Below are 20,632 nucleotides of genomic sequence, written 5' to 3'. Positions count from 1 at the left end.
ATAATACTGCCCCCTTAAAGTACTTTTTCCAAAAGTACTTTTAATCTAACAAACGAGAGTCATCGGGACGTACAGTATATTCTAATGCACTGAATATCGTTGTATTCTCCAACCTGTTCCTGTCGTTTGTTGCTACTCCGACGTCATAATTTGTCAAACACACAACCAATTCAGATGATGTCCAAAATAGCAAGTTATTATGTAGTGAAGAGATTTGCCAGCTGGTGGCCAAGATCCTCTCTGGACTCAAGCAGATAACAGGAAGGTGGACACCCTTTCACCGACGACAGTGATGTTGCGGTTAAGAGTTTCTCAAACAGAGTGGGTGGCCCTCAGGTTTTTGCTTTTTTGGTACTAAATCAAATCAAGAGGAGGGGCGAGGAGTTTCTTCCAGCAGGGAGTCCCTTGCTCCCCGACATCACCAAGGAGGCCCGTCAGCAACTTCGGATCCTGAGAAACAGACAAAAGTTTTGCGCGACCATCCCTGTCCTCACGACCTTCCACAGGAGCATCAGTTCAAGGTTGCTCATATTCTGCAGCGAATCTCATTTGGGGATCAATCTGTGCCAGCAGCCACACACACTGTGGTTTTAGTGAGAAGAAGCAATAATAGTCCAGCATTTAGGTAACTGCTTTTTCCACCAGAGGAGACTGGAAGAGGACACCTAGAATTAAGATCAACATATTATTGTACAGCAGAAAAGATCATTGTTGCACCATAAAACCACTGAGTAGATTTAGAAAAAAAAAAAAAAGAATTTTCCATCTGCTGTTTTCACGTACGTATTTGTTTTTTTTAAAATGTATTTTATGTCATATGTCAGTTTTTAAAGAAATTTAATTCCTAGAAGGGATTTTTTTTCTTCCACCAAACGCATCAATAAGCATTCTGTAGTAAGTAATATATCTAATAAAGCAAAGCTGAACGAAGAGAATAAAGACTACTGGGATTAAAGCATCAAAAGAGAACAGGGCAAGAGTTTTTGGGGGTTTTTTAGCACTTATGACCTCAGGCTGAGACTGATCTGTCGTTTTGCTCGGAACGTTGTGTTACTGCCTCAGTGTTCATGCAGACTGCTGTTCTGCTGGCTCTACTGCTTTGGTTTGGAGTCTGCTACTGTTTTTAATGCCGTTTATTCAAGGTCTTAAGGGTCTGTTTCACATTGCGCGATAATCTGAAATTATATTTAATTTCAGATTTATCATTCACACAGAATGACAGATTTTCAGTCTATTTGCACAATAGCTATTATGAGCCACGAAAAGTACAGTGGAGTAAATAATAGCTGGAGTAAAAATCAGCAGCAATAACATGGGTTGCTTAACCTGTCTTAAGAAATAAGTGGGGTTTCATTTTCAATTCTTATTTTCACCATAATGGGGTTGAAAATATGACTATAAAAAATTAACCCCCTTTTTTCTCTTGTAACAGGAAAAAAACAACTTATTTTTGACTTTGCAACAATATTAAGCTTAACAAATCGGCCCATATATGTAAAAAAATAAAAATAAAAGTGTCTAAATTGACACAAGTTTCAATATGACAGACTTAAAGTTGGTCAAATGTTGGTTCTATGTAGGTCATCTCCACTAGTAGAAGTTGTATTTTGATTGTTACCTAGCAATTTGGGAGAGATGCATTCCTTTAATATGCCTTTAAATTCAGAATGTTACATAATGAACCCAATGTATCCGTTGGCATGATGGGTTTGCGATGAAATGTTTGTTTTTCACCCAGCTTGGGGCTTTATGGAATCAATACATCAAGGTCCTCGTGTGTCATCAAGCTTGCGTGACCTCTGACCTAAACATTCCTCTTCACAGTTCATGGGTCCATGTAAAGAACCTTAGAGCCAAAGACTCCACAACTACGCGTTCACCAGCAAGTTATCCCTGGTTTCCTTGTATCCATTTTTGATAACATTGTTGACCATCATGCCGACACATATTTTACCTTCTGATAAAATTCTACGTGAACCAAGCAAATTAAACCTTTAACTGCTAAAAACGGAGGAATATTATCTTCACTACCGCTAACTCGTGAGTTTAACTGGAAGTTAGATGAAGGTCATTATGAGCTTGTGGCTGATGATTTACTGCTAAATCTCATTGTAACTCGCACTCAGTGCCTTCACAGAGCTTCTTTTAGAAGGAAACCATTCACATTTTCACAACTTTGTGTTGAACTCGTGCTAATCTAGACGACTTGTGTCTAATTGCAAAACAATCCATGCACATGTAGTAGGGAGGTTTCCGATGGGGAAACAGAAAGGAACATTTTAGACATTTCTTCAACGTACACTGGGAGGTATATAGTAAAACGTACAGAGATTGAATTACCCAACGATCACATGACAACTTCTGGGAGGATCTTATTTTAATTTCTAGAGAGAACATGTGAAGATCCGGAGTGGGACAGGTGTAAATGAGATGAGCTGCGACCGGGGTGACGAGTGATGCTTTGCATCGCTGGGTAAATGACTTGCAGAAAGAACGGTACGTCAATGACAAGATCTGTGGTTGTTGGGCTGCAGCGCTCAGATGTCAATGTACGAATGTATAGTGCAAAGTATTAGAAAAACCAAGCATGTTTTTATCAAAATATTAGTAATTGGTGGGGTAATGATTGGTTGGCTGTTTGTCTTAGATGTTATCTGCAAATGGTGGTTTTGAGTCTCCAAAGTGCATGCCTGTCTGAGGAGCCTGGAGTTGTTTAACACAGGCAGAGAGTAGAAGACAGAAATGCATGAGGGGAAATAAAGGCAGTCAGCTGATATTATTCAGCGTTGCACGGATATATAACCTCCTAAGAGAAAACGTTTGATTATTAAATCAGCTTCTTTCCTTTTTGTCCCCCCCAAAATAAATGTCTTCGTGTTTGAACAAGCCTGCCTCAGCTTAAATCTGTTATGCTAAGCAATCTAAGCAAGTAATGTCTTCATTTAATCAAAGGAGCTTAAATATTAGATCTTCTTTAATGTGTTTTATGCCCTGAATAAACTCTTTTGTATCATTGTGTGGTGTTTTCTTTCTTCTTGTTTTTATACCAGCAGCTCCCTTTTTCCAAAAGCGAATTAAGGCTAAACTCTTCAAACTGGGACAAATCAACTCAAGACGTCCATGTGATGTGTTTAAAATTAGATGCTGTTTACTGCTTTTAAAGTGATTTTCCTGTTGAAACCAAGTACAACGGGTTTTCCTATCATATTCCGTTTTTATGAGAAAACCCTTCCTGGGATTTGGCGTCTCGCTGCAGGAATTTATCCCTTCCGAGCCACAGAAACGTTACAGTTGTGGGTAAGATGTCGGGACGGAAGGACTGCTGAACAGATAGCGCTCTATTTCATCTCAAGGGTTTGGGGTCAAAGCTTAGTCGGGTTTTTGTTACATGGAAGCTTTGCTGTGTTGCAGTTCATGTGAAGGACTGCAGAGTGACACAGAAACCGTTTGTTACAATAATAGACCTTCACAAGACCCCCGTAATGTAAGTTCCGTAACTTGTTAACTTCTTCACATTATGTGGTATTATACGGAGGCCCATAGGGAACTCTTTTCTTTTTCTTTTGCGTTCCCTCTATACTTTTGCCTTCCCTCGCATTAGGTTTTGCATTGTCTATACGGATCAGGTCATGCGACCTAATTGAGTGATGAAAGTCTTTCTTACGGTGGCCATGGTACTTTCTATTATAGTATGAAGTTTTCGTAAGGTTTTTCCATGTATGTTAATATCTCGTTTCTGAGATATCTGAAGTTTTATATCTTTTCCTTTAGGGTAGAAAGGCACCACAAACCTATGATGTAAACAGAAGCTTTCCGTAAGAAGGAAAGAAATAAAAAAATACATAATTTAAAAACCTGAATTCAATCAGTTGAATGGATGAGTGAATATTTTTTATCAATGTAGTCTACATTTCATTTGAAACAGTTAGCAAGATTCTTTCTAAATCGGTCGACGAATCACAAATTGCGAAGTGAGACCGAATCTCTCGCTCTGAACCTACCTTTGATGACAGACTGGCACCTCACTCATTTACGTTTCAACAAGGCGTCTGAAATACGTAGCAATACATTTCGGGGTTTTACACACAGACCAAGATCCGTAGCTCCAAACTCTGCTTGTGTTTAGGAAAAACAACACACCCCTGAAAATTCATATTAATCAGCCTGGAGCAAATGATGAAGGATTCACTGCATTTCTACGTACTGTGTTTTTGTCACAGTCTTGAATAGAATCAGTGTACTAGTCTTTGTGATTTTCATTCAGAGATCTTAAAATACCTCATGACTACAGATTAGAGTATTAGAAGGTTTCCTTGAGGAGTAAATCTAACCTTATTCCAACATCTACCACACAAACCTTAAGCAAATGCTGATTGCTGGGTGTGATGTGGTGGCGTAGGGGATATCGTGACCCACATTTGGAGGCCTTGAGTTCTCGACCCAGCCGTCGCGGGTTCGATTCCAGGACCCGGCGATATTTGCAGCATGTCTTCCCCGTTTCCTGTCAGCCTACTTTCATATAAGGGACACTAGAACCAACAAAAAGACCCCCTGGAGGGGTAAAAAAAAATGCTGATTGCTGTATAAATACATCAGTCACCTTATGAAGTCCAGCTGCCTGAAAATCAACAAAGCAAATCCCAAATGTGACAGTCCTTCACTTAGGCATCTACTTTTTTTTCCCAGAAGATTTTGTTCTAGGAAACATCTGAGATTTTTTGGTGGAAAGTTACTACTATTTGTTTTTTCCATCTACAAAGGCCCTAATACGCCATGATAGTAACCAGATCACTTTTCCACAGATGAGAAAAACAAAAACAAAAACCAGATCCCACATCAACATGTTAGCATCTCTGAAGTCCTGAATATCCTTTTCCCCACATGACTTTACATCCCAAACGTTTCTATAAACCGACTCTTCCACTGAGGAGTTCAGAGTCAGTTGCATGAAAGTTTTCATACAGCAGTTCTGCCACATTGGGTGTGTAAGTGTGTGTGAACTGCTGAATGAGGAACAGATTGTAAAGTGCTTTGTGCTGACTGAAGTTAAGAAGGCGTTAAATTAGAGCAAGCCAAACATCCACAGGATTTACAACCAGGGAGCTCAAGACATCTTTTTTCCATCAATGCGATTTTCTCTTTTTTCTGTTATCAGCTTTTATTTGTCTGTAGTTATCAATTTATTCTTTTTAACCTGATAAACATTTGTTTAACCAGCATTACCCCTGATTTCAGTCTGACTGCTCCTTATGTGAATGCAGCAAAGTTACTCCTGTGACTCCAGATGAGTTTATCAAACTTAAAGTAGCGGACAGGTTCTCTGCTCCAGGTTCCCAGCAACCATCACACACCAGCGAAAGGCCCTTCCTCTGAACCGGGTTTATTTACCCCATGCCATTCCCTTTGACCCCTGTACGTTTGAGACCAAACAGGGTGGAAAATGCTGAAGTGTCAGAGTTCCTTCCTGCAGACCAAAGGAACTTTTAAGTTTTAGGGAAACATGATCAATCTCTGTGTGCTCTTCAAAGCTTGGTTTGGCACCTGGGTGTTTGACTCCATCAGAGCCCAGGTGGTAAACCTCTCACTGCGACGCAAAGGATTTCTTCTTCAGGAAACAGGAGAGTGGGCACCGACAGAGCGGAGGTTATGGAAATGAATAGTCATGGAGAGCATAAAGAAGGGGAACCGAGATTTTTATTTTATTTATCCATTTGTTTTTTTCAAAAATATTTAATTGGCATTTTTGGACCTCTTTAAGACCCTAATTTGTAAATATTTATTCATTTGTTGCAAATACATATTTTTTTATTTACGAGGAAAAACACCCTTTGATATTAATATCCTTTTTTTTTGTCTTGTTCATTTTGGACCATGTTAACAGGCTACAAACAAAAAGTTTTAAAATAATGTGTGAATTATCAGTGGTATAAACCTATATCATTGATAATTCATGTAAAGTTATAGCTCTACACACACAGGCACACCCCCGCATGCCAACACACACACACACACACGCCCACACACACACACACACACACACGCACACACACATGTATCTTCCTATCTCCTAAATGACTTTGCATTAACTTCCATTCATTTTTCATTCATTTCTATAGCCTAACCCTGACCTTGACCCTAGACCTAATCATGCCTAACCCTATACCAGTAATGCTATAACTCTATAACCATATAACTCTATAACCCTAACCTCGATTCACACCTTTGTCCCAAACCTAACACCCAAAGCAAAATCATCACTTCTCTTCAGGTAGTAAAAAAACTGCGATTCAGTCTTCAGCTGCACACAGAACAGAGGCATCATCTCTGCTTTGGATTCGATTGATCAGCAGAATGTCCTCATGATAATTAGATCATGAGGACATTCTGCCATAACCTTGCATGTCAAAGTCAAAGTTTCTCACAGATTATCTTCCTTTAGTTTTTCTGCCAAAGCTTTGAAACGGTTCAAAGCTAACCTCTCTGACCGTCAACACTATGTCCAGCTCAAGAAGTTCAAGTGGCAATCTTCCCCAGTTACTTCAGGTGTACGTCAGGGTTTCGTCCTCTGTCCTTTCGTCCTCTGTCTTTTCGGACTCTGTCTCGTTTTCAGAAAACATGGTTGTCATTTTCACTGCTACACAAGATGACACCCAGCTCTACCTCTCCACCAAGCCCAGCAGCACCGTTCCACCATCCTTCCTCTCGGACGGGCCTCTGTGAAATTGAATCGTGGTTTACTCAAAACAATTCTTATACTGAACTCCAAGAAAACAGAAGTTCTTCTTGTTTGGCACCATGTCTACCTTATCCAGATGTAACAGATTCACAAATACAGTTGATGATTCCTCAAGACTGTGGGAGGAAGTTGGCATAGAGAACCTACAGATGCACAAAGAGAACAGACAAACTCCATGTAGAAGGAACCCAGCCCTAAAATAGTGAGTTATTTCACTTTCACTACCTTCTTTACTCCACTTCATTTGGAGACGTTTCCTTTCTGATTTTATCTTCTCTGTCACACAGTGAGAATGACGTCCCTCCGATTGAGGATGTGAGTTCTATGGGTTTAAAAAAAAAGAAAAGCTCTGGAACTTTTGTTTTTTTCTGATAACATGATTTGTCTTGCAATGGCAGTTTCTCAAGGCCTTGGAATGCCAGTCGATACGCTTGGTGCCCAACAGTCTGACTCACTGGATCACATGAATCCGTTACCAACACAAATTACACACTTTCAGTTTTAGATACAATTATTTTTACAGATAGGATGGCATGGCAGGGGACTGCTGCCCGCACAAACAGACTGAACAGATTTAAAATAGATGACTAAGAAGCTATGAATATCAGACGAGTAATCTGCTAGATTCTGCATGCTGTACGGTACTGATTTCGGAGGCATTTCACTGCTTCAGTGGCCATTGGATGAGACAAGAGCTTCCCACATTGTCAGTGTCAATTTCCTGATTTGATCTGTAGAAATATTGCTTCCACAGGTCCTTAGGGCCCCGGTTTTAATCTGTGAGGGAGAGACCCCGTATACTTTTAAATATTTAAGCTTTCAAAATAGAAAGCTTAAAACTTTCTATTTTGACAAAGCTTTTAATTCGTTTCAGAGTGATGTTTGTCAGGTGGACAACTGAGCGAGTACAGGGAGCTGGAGTGTACAGCATGTTGTTGCCATGTTGTTGTATAGCAGGCAAGCTACACTTTATTAGGTAGATCTGGCTAGTGCCAGGTTGGACTAGAATGTCTTCGCAATTCCAAGACGTCCAAAACATTTCCCAGAGATTTTAATCGCACAGTTGATGCCGATTTGTCATCCGTGATGTGAATCTTCCACCACATTCCGACTGTGTTCTTTTGGATTTAGATTTAATAAGTGTGGAGGCCGTCGGAGGATCGTTAGTTCCTTGCATGAATGCACCGCACATTGAAAACCACTAATAAATTATCATCTAAGTAAAGCTTGTAAATGGACACAATCTCTTGCGTTCCAATTTGTAGCATCTCCTGGGAAACAAAGGTGGAAAATTTCGGCATTCCAAAACAAAAAAAAACCATAACCGGAAAAATTAGTGTTTTAAAAACAAGAAGTCTCATCCTGCCCGTTTTGGTCATGGGGAACAGAGCGTTAAAGGATTGTCTGGCCCATCCAAACCACGGAGGAAAGATTTTCTTTGAGAGGAGCCATAACCTAAAAGAGAGATTCATGTCCACCTCTGCATGTCTGCGGAAACATTTATGAGGAACCCTTCTGAGAGAGACTTTCCAACAAGGAAATGGCCTGCTGGTGTTATTTTATCTGCAGTGTTAACACTCATGTAATTCTGACACTTATGATGTTGAATTGCCGTGTTGCGCTGGCCTGTCAGGATCTACCTGGAGACTACATTCGCTGCCTTCTGAGGAACCTAAATCATACAAAACAATTTAAAACACACCATGCATATTTTGGACAGGGTTTTTTGGTGTCTACATGATCTAAATGAACCAATAAACGTTTTTTTTTTCTGTTGGGGTCGACTGAATGCGGTCACTTTCTCACACTGCGAAGACTAGGAAGCTGTCCGAAAGCATCGGAAATGCCATTATCGAAAACCAAAGTGAGTCCAAAAAACACAAAACAGTTGCCAAGGAAGTAAAAAATATAATTTTCAAAACCATGGAAAGTTATCAAGAAGTCTTCAAAGACATAAGACTGTCTTATGACATACTGAGCATGTGGTAGAATGAGGGAAGTCAGTAAAAACAAAATGTGAAGATTCATGGGGATTCTAAAACAAAACCCCAGCAGGGGCCTTGGGTGGGACTGGAGCCGCAGGAGAAGTGGTTTAGCCTGCACCACACCCCGGACACTTCAGTGAATGTCTAGATATAGACCAGAAAGTAGTGAGACCTTTCAGTACTTTTAGAACCAAAGACTTGATTAGAACAATGACAAAGCCCCACCAGAGTTAAATCTGTTAGTAAATCTAAAACAATTAGATTGGAGAGTTGAGCTGTTTTAAACTTGCCAGCAATTATCCCAGAACTAAACTCCATTTAGAAAGCTTCAGAAAATCAGCCGCCACATTAAATCAATTTGGCAAATTCTCCCAGAGAAGCTCCCAGAAAAACTCAGCGACAAGATAGATTACCATCCTCTTGTCAGTAGCAGTATCATAGCAGAAAGATCATCTCACCACAAGCTTGTTGGGAGGTCAATAAATCTTTGCAGTCGAGGGAGCAAGCAAGCTAGCGAAACATACCATGTGTTTTTTTGCTGACTTTAGCTAATTAAACCAACTCAAACTCAGAATTTTCCAAACAGTGGGATAAAATACTGTGCTTGGCTGGTATGACTGATCTACAGCTTCACAAGAGACCGTTGTTAAGTTTGGTGCTGTTTCCTCCAACTGAACAACATCGACGTTAAATGTGAAGCTACATTGTTTGGGTTCCTGGATGTATCACTCCATCAGATCCACATCAGTCCACTCTAGCTCTGCCAAGAATCAAGTAAAACTTTGGATTTTGAATCGGACTCTTAAGATGCGTTCACACCTCGTTTAGTCCCAGGTGTGAGCGCACACCTGGGACTAAACCACTAGTTTGCTTGCCAAGAAAGTCCGGTCTGTTTGGGGAGCTGTGAATGCGCAATCAAACTCTGATGGGGACCCAAAAAACGAAATCTGATCCTAAAACACTATAGTCTCAATTTGCTTGACGTGAACTCTGTTGGGATTTGAATACATATGTGAACGCCAAGCAGACTAGAGACCTCTCCAAAAGCAAGAAGTGGACTACAGCGCGGGACATTCTGGGTAAACTCAACCGAAACAAACCGCTAGCGATAGAAATGGCTCGAGGTCTTTTGCCAAAGACAAAAGAAAAATCCTACAACCTACTCCATTTTTGTTTTCGTTTTGAGAAGTAGGGAGTTGCATGTCATTTCCTTCAGGGTTTCTTAATGCAGTGCCATCCCTGCCAAAGGGGTAAACAGGTTTTTCAAAGGGTTTGGTTTGTTTGACACAGTGCAATGTGGAAGAGAACCTCACCAATTTTGGTACCTCAATTGAACCAGACTGTACCAGACTACCAGGTGTCAAACCCTGGAGATTTGTTTGAGACCAAAAGTGGACATCCACATGAAAAACACGGGGTGGCAGAAAACCAACACTGCATCGATGCCTGAACACACTGCTGCCATGGTGAAATATGGTGGTGCTAGAATGCTGCTAATTTTGATACAGTCAAAAAAACAACCTCATGATGAAAAAAAAAGTTTTATCAAAAAGTGTGATTTTTGTTTCTGAAAAAACCCCCCATCACAATCATTGTTTTCCATTATTCCAAATTCCACAATTTTATGGCGGAAACTGGAAACACAGTTACTGCAGCTGAATTTTCTGAATTTCTCTTCTGTGTGAGCTTGGGTCTGCACGGCTCTCCAGCCAACACGTGTCTTTTCTGTCCTCTGAGGGACCGGTGATACTGTCCTGGGTGTAGTCTGTCAATTAACCCCTGCAGGCATGTTCCCTGCCGGTCCACAAAGAACTTACCGGGATAAATGGAAACACAGATAGATAAATATCTGGTCAAGCTCTACGAGAACAAAACTCTTCTGACGCTTGGCCAAACAACCAAAAGAAAATGCTTCCAAAATAAACTCCCCTCTTTTTAAAGAGGGGAGTTTACATCAAACCTCATGCTTTACATCAAAGGATGTAAAGCATGAGGGAGTTGTCTCTTAAAAAGCATGTCAGACTGTTTGTACTTGGATCTTATTTTGCTTCTTCACATTATGCAAAAAATTATCTGCAGAGCTGAGAAAGCTGTGTTTCTCATGGAATTAAAAGCATGGCTTGAAACAGATTTCATTGGAACTGTTCCGCTGAAGAAAGTGGTTCCAATTAAAACTTGTCAGTGTTGTCTGTTATTTTTTGTCTGAAAAGGACGGATTCTGTGCATGCAAGGGTTTTTTCACTGGGTACTTCAAAAAGCATATCACACAAAACGTATTGCTTTTGATCCACGCTGCTGTCATGACATTTATCTTTTAGGAAAATCTCATCTCCCTGCGGAAACGCGCTGCATGCTAAGCGCTTCCGGAGAACACAGTTTTATGTGCTTTCTGAGGTTTTATGGGGACTGAGGAGTTCCCAGAATCTTCACACACTTTTTCTCCTCTCCCCTCCCACTTGCATTCACAGTGATTTACACAACAGCGACGTTATGTAACAACCAGCCGACTATTGGTAGAATAATCAGTATAATGTTGTAAATCCCTCCAGCAGATGCAGCGAGGATAAAGCTTGGGTGCCACTCTCAACCCGCCCGTTGTTCATTTTATCCTTTTGAGACTACCTTTTAATGCTGTTGTTTACATGAGTAGCATTATACCCCCACAACCCCACTACAAAGCCACCCAGACCGATCCCATGTACCCTGCAACGAGGACTCCTGCTCTCTCAACCTTTATTTTCACATGTTGCGACGCCGCGATCCTGAACTTTAGCATTTTTTTTTTTTGAAGAAAATCCTAGAAAAAGTAGAGTATGATTGGAACATGTAAATTACAAATATTATTATTTTTGTTTTAGAAGTAAAAATCTGAAACAGCGGTTCATATTTGAATTCAGCCGTGCAGAGTGAGTACTTTGTGGAACCACGGATCAAGAGGAACCCTTATGAAATTGTATTTGAGAAGGTGCTGTTTCGACAGAACAGCTGATTTTATACTGAAATCAAATTACACACAGGTTAGGTAATTTCTCCTGACAAATTTGGTGTGCAAAATAAAATTGAGGCACAACAATTTTTATCGGTGTGCAATTGGGGAACGAAACCCAAATACACAGCACACTTTTGAAATTTTCATTTGCTAAAAAAATTTCTGAAAAAAAAAGGTCCATTATGTGTTGGTAGGTCACATAAAATGTCTTGAAATAAACAGAATTTTGTGTGGGGTTTTTTTGGTCAATATGACTAAATGTGTGAGAAGGCTTGGGGAAATTAATACTTTTGCAAAACATTGACCTACAAATATAGATTTGGGACTTTGCAGCTTGCTGATATGTTTCATAAATTGATTGTTTGATTGATTGGTTGGTTGTCCTTTCAATGCAGAATCGCTGGTACCGGATCTAGGAACTTTGGTGAAAGATCCTACTGGGATCTGATTTATTTAGGAAAAATCCAACACACTCCATTAATCTCTTTCACATAAAGCCAACAGGCTGGATTCAATGCAACAAAAGAAGAAGAAAACAAAAAAAAAAAAATGCAGATGTTGAGAATGTCTGAATGTCAACAAGCCTTTGAAAAATGTTTCCAGGATGTGCTGAAAACATTCTGAAATTGTGTGTTCAACACCAGCAAATTGAACTTTTGTGTTTCTTGGATCAACTTAAAGTTTCCAGCATTCCCACAAAACCTCTTCTGACAGCAGGGACCATAAAGAGAACTGCTGTCTCCTTAAGACAAAATGAATTGTTTCTGTGGGTGTTGGCGTGTACACACGAACACACTGTGTACACACGTGTTTGTTTGCTTTATTTAATTAAATAATTAATTAATTTAATTAAAGTAAGTCACAGTATATATGTTAGCTTGTATTAGATAGCACAGAAAATGTAGTTCTTCATTTAATTTTCATTATGGACAATGGGACAGATTTTTTTTTCAAACTGTTTTCCCAAGGAGTCAATATGGATAGTAGCGATAAGATATCTAAAAAGTAAATATGACGTGTGATGGGTAACCCCTCTTAGATTATTTGCGAGAGGGGGAAAGTTCTGCAGTGTGGTTGCAGAAGAACCAAAGTGCAGACAGGAATTCGGGAGCAACGTGGCGGTGAAAAGGACTTTAATGGTGATAAAGCACAAACTTACCAATGAAGAGATGAAGAGATCAAGACAAGGAGCCGAGCAGGACGCAAGAGAGAAGGCGGAGAAGGATGGTAAGCAAGGGGTGCCAAAACAGTCAGAATTACTACTGCACTTCAGTTGTTGATGTTTGCACTTGGAAAAATGGAGTCCAAAAAACCCCCAGAACACCAGAATAAGCATTGGCATGACCTCTGAAAACTGTCTCATCAATATTGTGATTTTTAAGCAGAACTTCTTGAACAAAGTCAGAACTTCGCACATTTAAACTACCAAAATATACAACACAACATGTTGCTAGTTTTAAAGCAGGGCTCCTAATGTTTCCAAATAAAAATTCCAGACTTTTCCAGATTCAGTTTTCTCAGTCCTTTTGGCTTTATAAAATACTACAGCTCCCTATGAAGTGTTGGCTGATATTTCTGTGTTCCTGAATGTTTATTGATGCCACCTGGAAAAGCAGAGACAGGTGATGAAAGGGCATGGTAGTCTAAAAGCAGCCATCCAGTCATCCACCCCCAATTCAAAGTTCACTAATGGCAGGAGCAACATCCTTTAACATGATGTAAAGTTTTTGAGCTGTACATTCTGTTATAAAGTTACTCCCGCATCAAAAACATACCTGGAGTGTTGCCTTTATTCTTCCATGCATGTTTGAGAAATTCTTTTATCTCCCATGGAAACCATTCAGATGTACAAAACGCCTTTATGGACCTAGCCAGCCTTCTAGGTGCAGATCCTCCTTGGAGTTGTGGTTTCCAAGTTCAGAGCCTCCGCCTCACAGAGCAGGCCTGGCCCACGACTCCCCCTCTCAGCTCCTTCAGACTAGCCAGTAGCAATTAGCAAACACCTGGTGGAACTGTGTTTCTGTTGAGCTCGTTATATGAGCTACTTCTCAGAGCAACGCTGGTAAGAACATTGCTCAAGGGTTAACAGAGGAGCTATGTTGTGATGACTTCCTGAAGGCGGAGCTTTCGGAAGAGCAGGAGTTCTTAAAGAGACAGGGGCCTAATTTCAAGATATTAAATTGCAAAGTCAAAGTTTTCTTTTAAATCATATTTTCATAACAACTGAAGGAAATACTGTAGTTGCTTGAGTGTGCTATGAAATGGCTCTATGTGCCTGGAAAATACGTAACGCCACCTCTTTAAAACAAAAAGAAACACGAAGAAAGAAAAGGGGGTGATAGAAAAGGGAAGACCAGGCCTGGAAATATTAACATCACATTCCCTAATTTTCCAGGCAACACAGGAACTCGGCCATTAACCAAACCTGCTGTTCCTTTAACACTGAGCAGAGGAGTAATAGAGCGATGAGGTGTTCTGGTCATTTTGTTCTATTTTTTAAATCATATCTTACCCTATAAGAACATTAGTAAAGAAGTTGTTTACTAATGTTCCAACGTTTTGCTTTACATCCACAGCTGGCATAAGGGCCTATTCCAATTGGCCGTTTTAATGAGACACAATATCCTGACCCGCCCATCGTTCACATAGATGGAGCTGAATCCATTAGATAATGAAACAAAGATGTAAACTTAAAGGTCTAGGATTAAAGTCCTAGATCTTTAATCTGAGCATGTTTAAAGCGCTGTAAAATAATTAATCGGCAACAAATAACAAAAAAAAAAAGAGAGCTAATCAAACCTTTGGACCAATCGGAGGGCTTATCGAGGAACTTCAGCTTCTCACACGCTCTGCTGTCATCAAATGTATCAATTTCGCATTTTTACGTCCAAGCCTTGCTCTGACACTTCACTCAGGTCATGGAAAACTTGGTGTGCATTTGCTTTGTTTCACCACTGAACTCAGTCTGCCCCGATAGCGACTGATAACAGTGTCGTTAAAACCCCCGAAGGAGTCGTCATGTCTGAGCAACGGCTAAAATAATGTTTGCATGAGCTAAGTCGCTCTAAAGTAGCAAATTGATGGCCAACTCTGAGACAAATTTCCAGCTCTCCAGCGTTCGACTTTACAAGATCTGCACGCTTTGAAGCACACAGAACTTTGGATTACAATACTGTATTGTGGTCTTCAAAAGAGAAAGCTGTAAATCTTTCTCCAGAAACATATAAATGCACCTGGGAAACTCAAAGAATACATTATTGAGATTCTTTTTTAATTTATTTATTTCATCTGGATGTTTTCTGGATAGCAGATGAACGTGTTTATTGCTGCTGTCAGGACAGATCTGCTGCATGGAGACGCATCCAGAATTACAATACATCTCTTATTTTTGCAAACGCAAAAGGTCATTTGGCAACATCTACAACATTCCAGCGTCGGAAAAAAGATTCAATTAAGCGTCTAAATTGAGTTAAAGTATTTAGTTTGCTCTGTCCTTTTCGCCTCAATAACCAGTTTAAACCTCAACGGTGACACACAAACTCCATTTATGCCTTTACGTTCTAAAATAAAATCAGACTCACTTAAATGCACCATGTCCTCGTTTTTTGAATTAGCCACCATGTTTTTCTGTAGGATGAAATCTGAGCAGAAAGTTGTTTTTTTTTCTTCTCATTACTACAAGTTAAAACAGACAAAGTGTACATGCTGCAATTGGAGGTGCAAAAAAAAAAAAAAAAAGAGACACGGAGAACAACTGCCTAATTAGAAACACAGGTAGCATGTGACTAATGAAGAAACTACACAGTTTTTTCCCCAGATGTTTCAATAATACACTCATTATACAGCAGGCCTTGCACTCATTGGCTCTCCCAAGGATGTGTGAAAAGCCTTGAAACGTTTATATTGCGGTTCCATCATTTCACACGATAAATAATGAAAAACCAGACATTTATTTTAAATTGAAGGAAACTCCACATTTAGTAATTTTTTACTCAACCGGCACCGCCAACGTTTCCCATCAAACAAGTGTAACTGAAGCAAGTTTTTATTTTTTTTATCGATTATTTAATCGATTATTTTTAAAAATGCATAAATAATTGCACATTTAAGGACAAAAAAGTGACACTTAAGTGTTATGTAATGTGGAAATAATTGAAATTTATCTTGTGTTTGGAGATTGAAATGTTTATAAGTTGAAGAGTCAGACAGGGGCAGGAAAACATACGATGTTGTATCTTCTACAGAGTGTAAAAATTGCAATTGGGAATGATTATTAATTAAAAAAAATTATTTTACTTTTTGTCTGTTCAAAATAAATAAATAAATACATAAATAAATGTAACAACAACATTTTTATGTTCTTCAGTGTAGAGAAATTTTGAATAATTAACCTGTGACGTCCTCTGCTCCTCCTGTACCATTACTCTCTCTTTCCCTCAGCCTGCCTGCCTGGCCTCCCTTCTCAGCTGCTTCCTGCTGCTGCTCAAGCTCTTCTTCTCTAGCTGCGTTGCCATTACAGATGTGAACAAAACCTTGCCAATACTAACTCCGCTAACTTGGAGAAAAAACAAAACAAAAAACAATTTCACGCTTGCGGTGTCGCCATTAAATGCAAAACGCAATTAAGATCAAACAAGAATAAGTTTGTTCACGTGGTAAGTCATTGAGAAACATGCCACGCCTTGACTCTTTGACTACTTCCTGTCATCTTTTTCTTCGCGGTTTGCCCCAGTGGCAACATGCGACTCATGATGCGAACAAAGTGTTTCCATTGCAGTTTTGTGAGACAAACCAACTTTGATACGGCCCAAAAGCCTCATCCTAGCGCCAAAAGTGTTTATAGAAAAACAGGTTTTTCAAAATGGTCGTGTTTCCATTAAGCAGATTTATTTTCAAAAAGTCAAACTGAGCAATCATATGGGCAATGAAAATGTAGCCATAGTGAAATATTCAGGGTTCTCTAACATCCTCATTCTCTTGTCATTCAGGTGTGAATTCTCCTGTTTGCTTGTTTCCCTGCTTGGTTGCTCCCTGTGTGTCTTTTGTTCCAGGTTTGTTCTGTGTCCGTCCGTCCGTCCATCCAGTTTCTTACACCCTTGTCCCTAGAGGGCGCGGGACGGGTGCTGGTGCCTTCCTCCGTTGAGACACTTCGGGTGAGAGGCGAGGTTCACCCTGTACAGGTCACCAGTCCATCGCAGCTGTTCTGTGTCAGGATGGATTCATTAATTATTGTTAAGTCCTTGTTTTACTGCTTTACTGAAGTATTTAAACACCAATTTGCTGCTTCTGTCTGGTCTGGATCTTGGGTTCAACAATCACCAAAAACAGCATAACAATAAACTAAACTTGCCATAGTTTACGAAAATGAAGAGTGTAGTCAGTTTAAGGTATCATCGTCCGAAAACATACAAACTGCAGCGTACAACTGCTTTTGTTCAAAGTTGAAAAAAAAACTAAGTAGTCCACAGAAATCAGGTTACAATGATATTTGAGATGGCTTATTAAGAAGCTAGGTAGGCCACACAATCCATAACCTACATATCCGTTCGTACTGTGTGAAATTTGTCATAAGAAAATAAAAACATTACTTGCACATGCATGGGGAGAACATGAAAACTCCATGCAGAAAAACCCACAGAACATTGAGCCCACTACAATGTTTTCTTGTAGAGGGCTCAAGAAAATATGTCAAACATTTTAACTATGTTTGTCAAAATGAAATTTGACTTACATGTTAACTCATCTTAACGTTGAACTTCGCCGTGTAATTGTTGTTTAAACTGCTCTATTACCGGCATTGTGCTCTGAGTCTTGACTCTTACTTCAACAGAAAACAGAAAAGCTGTTGAGAAGAGTATCGTCTTCACTTTTGCTGCCGGAGGCAATGAAACTTTTTTTTCTGAAGTCGGTTTACTCTGCATGACTTAGTCGGTGAGTCACGAATTACGAATATGACACATAAAATACCTTGGCACACCAGAGCAGAGCGTCAACACAAAGCCGGGACTTCGCAGCCGTCAACAGGTTATAATAAAGCCTTTAATCTGCTTCAAAAGAAACTCCTCGTAAACTCGCTGCCGTTTTCTACACTGTGATTCATTCATTGATAGTTCATGTAGAACAGGAAGACATTCTTACAGGATAGGAAGGAACGCTGGTTCAGTGCTGTTAAATTTCCCACGAACATCAGACATGATTTTACCTGATAATGGGTTTTTTTTTCTCTTTTTAACACGTTTTAAAAAAAAAAATTTTTAAGTGATTTATTTGGTAATATAAAATCCAAACCTTTACTTGTTTATTTATTTTTTCACTGTAATTTAAGATCTTGAAATTGAGTCGCTGGCTCTTTAAAAACTCCTGCTCTTTCGTTGCCACTGTTTGTAGCAGCAACTTGATTTCCAGCAACACCGCCCCCCATCGTCACTGGCGTCAACACCTTTATATAGACCATCTCCGTCTTCACCATGTTCTGAGCTATCTTCACCTGCTCCATCATCTGTAACCGTGGTTACCCCATGGTCAAGGATGAATCACCTCTCCAAGCCTTTGTGATGACCCACAACTTATAGGTCCCTTGAGCTGCTACTAGTTACGGTCTGTTAGGTCATGTTGCGTAGCTGCTGATCACCCTACAGTATCAGAGCTTCCTTCAGAGATTCGCCATCAGACCTTGTGACCTCTTTGCCCTCTTCCAGAAGGTTTTTGCCAATCTGTGCCTCCGCGTTGATTCTGACGGTCATTAGCCGTCTTTCAGAACCTCTTTAGTTTGTTGATGTTCTTTTCAATGTCATGTTGTTCATCTTAAGCCAGTGGAAGGACTTTAGAACGGGAGTGATGAGCTCTGTACTCCTGGTTTTAGTCAGAACACCAGCAGCAGTGTTCTGGATCAGCTGCAGCTGGAGAATTTATTTATTTATTATTATTATTATTTTTTTAAGCGAGGAAAACTAATGCCATTCTTGCTGGCAGCTCTCACCCTTTTCATGTCCAGTTCCTGTTTCTGCCTTCTGGCCTCCGGCTCAGACTGCTTTGTATGAAAAATAACAGGTACAAGCACTGCTTTGTTCCTACCACAATTTCTCTTTTCAATGTGGGAGAAGGAATGGGAACTCGCACCTGGCTGCTGGTTGACCTCCATTGTTATTTGTTCCATATATTATATTACTGACGCTGATATTAACTATCGGTCGACAATGACATGCACTGCTGTACTCTTCCTACCAAATATTGATTTATGAGTGATGTATTTTTTGTACATTTTTAGCATATGTGTATTTTTATATATGCTTGCTGTAACATTAATTGCCCATTCGGGACTTGAATAAAGCTGAATTTGAATCTCTGCAGACCTGTGAGGACACCGTTACAGTAACCACTGTGATAAACGCATGGATGAGTTTCTCTGGACGTTGGGACATTAGTCATGTGTGTTAGAAATTGTTTCCCTGATCCTTGATTTCTCCTGTTTATTGCCCTTGTCTCATTTTCTCAGCTATCCTCCCTCAAGTTCTCAGTCCATTAGTTCCCTCACAGCTCAACCTCTCAACGATCACCCACATATTTCCAGAAATCACTCCCTTTTGTTACTCCTGCTCCCTCTTGTGCTCCAGTTTATTGGTTCAGATTTCTTCATGCCTACATCCCTCAATTTTAACTTTTTTAAGTCTTGGACTGCATTCCGCTGCACAAAAGCCTTTACGTGATTCTACCTACCTCTTGTGCGCATTCGGCTCCTCGACCTCATCAGTTCGTGATCACATATCTATTCTCTCAGGAGAGGCTGGTTGTAAGGGGATGGAGCTGTGATCAGAGGCAAGGCTTTGTTTTGAGCTCTATTAGACTATCCCAACACTTAAATTAGCTTTCTCTGTTCTTTTTGCGAAATACAGCCTAGTGGTACTTGCACTTAAAGAGTGGATTCTCTTTGTATGATTCAAAAATACAGAAAAAAACTATTGATAGAACACATTATTCAAAAAACAGTGTTGCCTGATAAAGATCCACTCTCATTTGATTTTCTTAGGGCTGACTTGCAAGGACACATCTTCAAATGTGCATTAGATTCATATTGAGGCGACTGTATCTCTGTGGATAGAGTAGTTGTGATCGGAAGGTTGTAGGTTCGGTTCCAGCTTCCTTCGGTCACATGTTGATGTGCCCCTAGGCAAGGCACTTAACCCCACAGATCTGTATATTGACATAAGTGCGAGTGCGAATGGGTTTGAGTGATTGGAAAAGATGCTATATCATTTCAGTCCATTCACCGTTTTCCAGACTCACTGCGATTAACTGCATGTATAGCAAACAAGCACAAACATTTCTGAAACGTTGGAGAAATCCTGATTCTGCTTGAGGAGCCAGCGACGTGTCACATCCACAGGTTGATGTGTTCAACGACGTCTGTCCTCACCTCGTCTCATTGCACAGTGTGAGTGGCGGGTGTGTTGTCACAGGTGCAGCTTATCAGGAGGCACATTAAGAGGAACAGACTCCCCGAGGCCGGTACCAGATTGTTTAGCTGTCATGTGCTGTCAAGTCTACCGTCTTCTGTGTTTTAACATCCCTCATGCTCAGACACACAGGACGTTGTTGTCATCCTCCCTATAGCAACCAGTTGCCCGGTTCCCAGCGCGTCCTCACTGAACCCGTCGCTCACTCACCTGCTTGTTCACCCGCCAACTTCTTCAGTCTCTCAGACTCCAAGTTTAAACAAAAACAAATAAAGAAACGATTATTTATGTAAGTGTTTGATGTAGATAAGTGCTCCGTCTACATAGAATGTATTATTATCACTCTTATTAATGTCCATTATAAGTGATTTACATCATTAACATTTGATTCACCTGCACAAACTGGGGCAGCCCAGAATGTAGAGAAAACGGCGCTTTTTATAACGGTGCATATTTACAGAGAGATGTT

This window comes from Xiphophorus couchianus, chromosome 2 (genome assembly GCF_001444195.1).
Source record: "Xiphophorus couchianus chromosome 2, X_couchianus-1.0, whole genome shotgun sequence".
Classification (NCBI taxonomy): domain Eukaryota; kingdom Metazoa; phylum Chordata; class Actinopteri; order Cyprinodontiformes; family Poeciliidae; genus Xiphophorus; species Xiphophorus couchianus.
The sequence above is the reverse complement of the archived record's forward strand: the minus strand, read 5'-3'. Positions refer to the sequence as shown.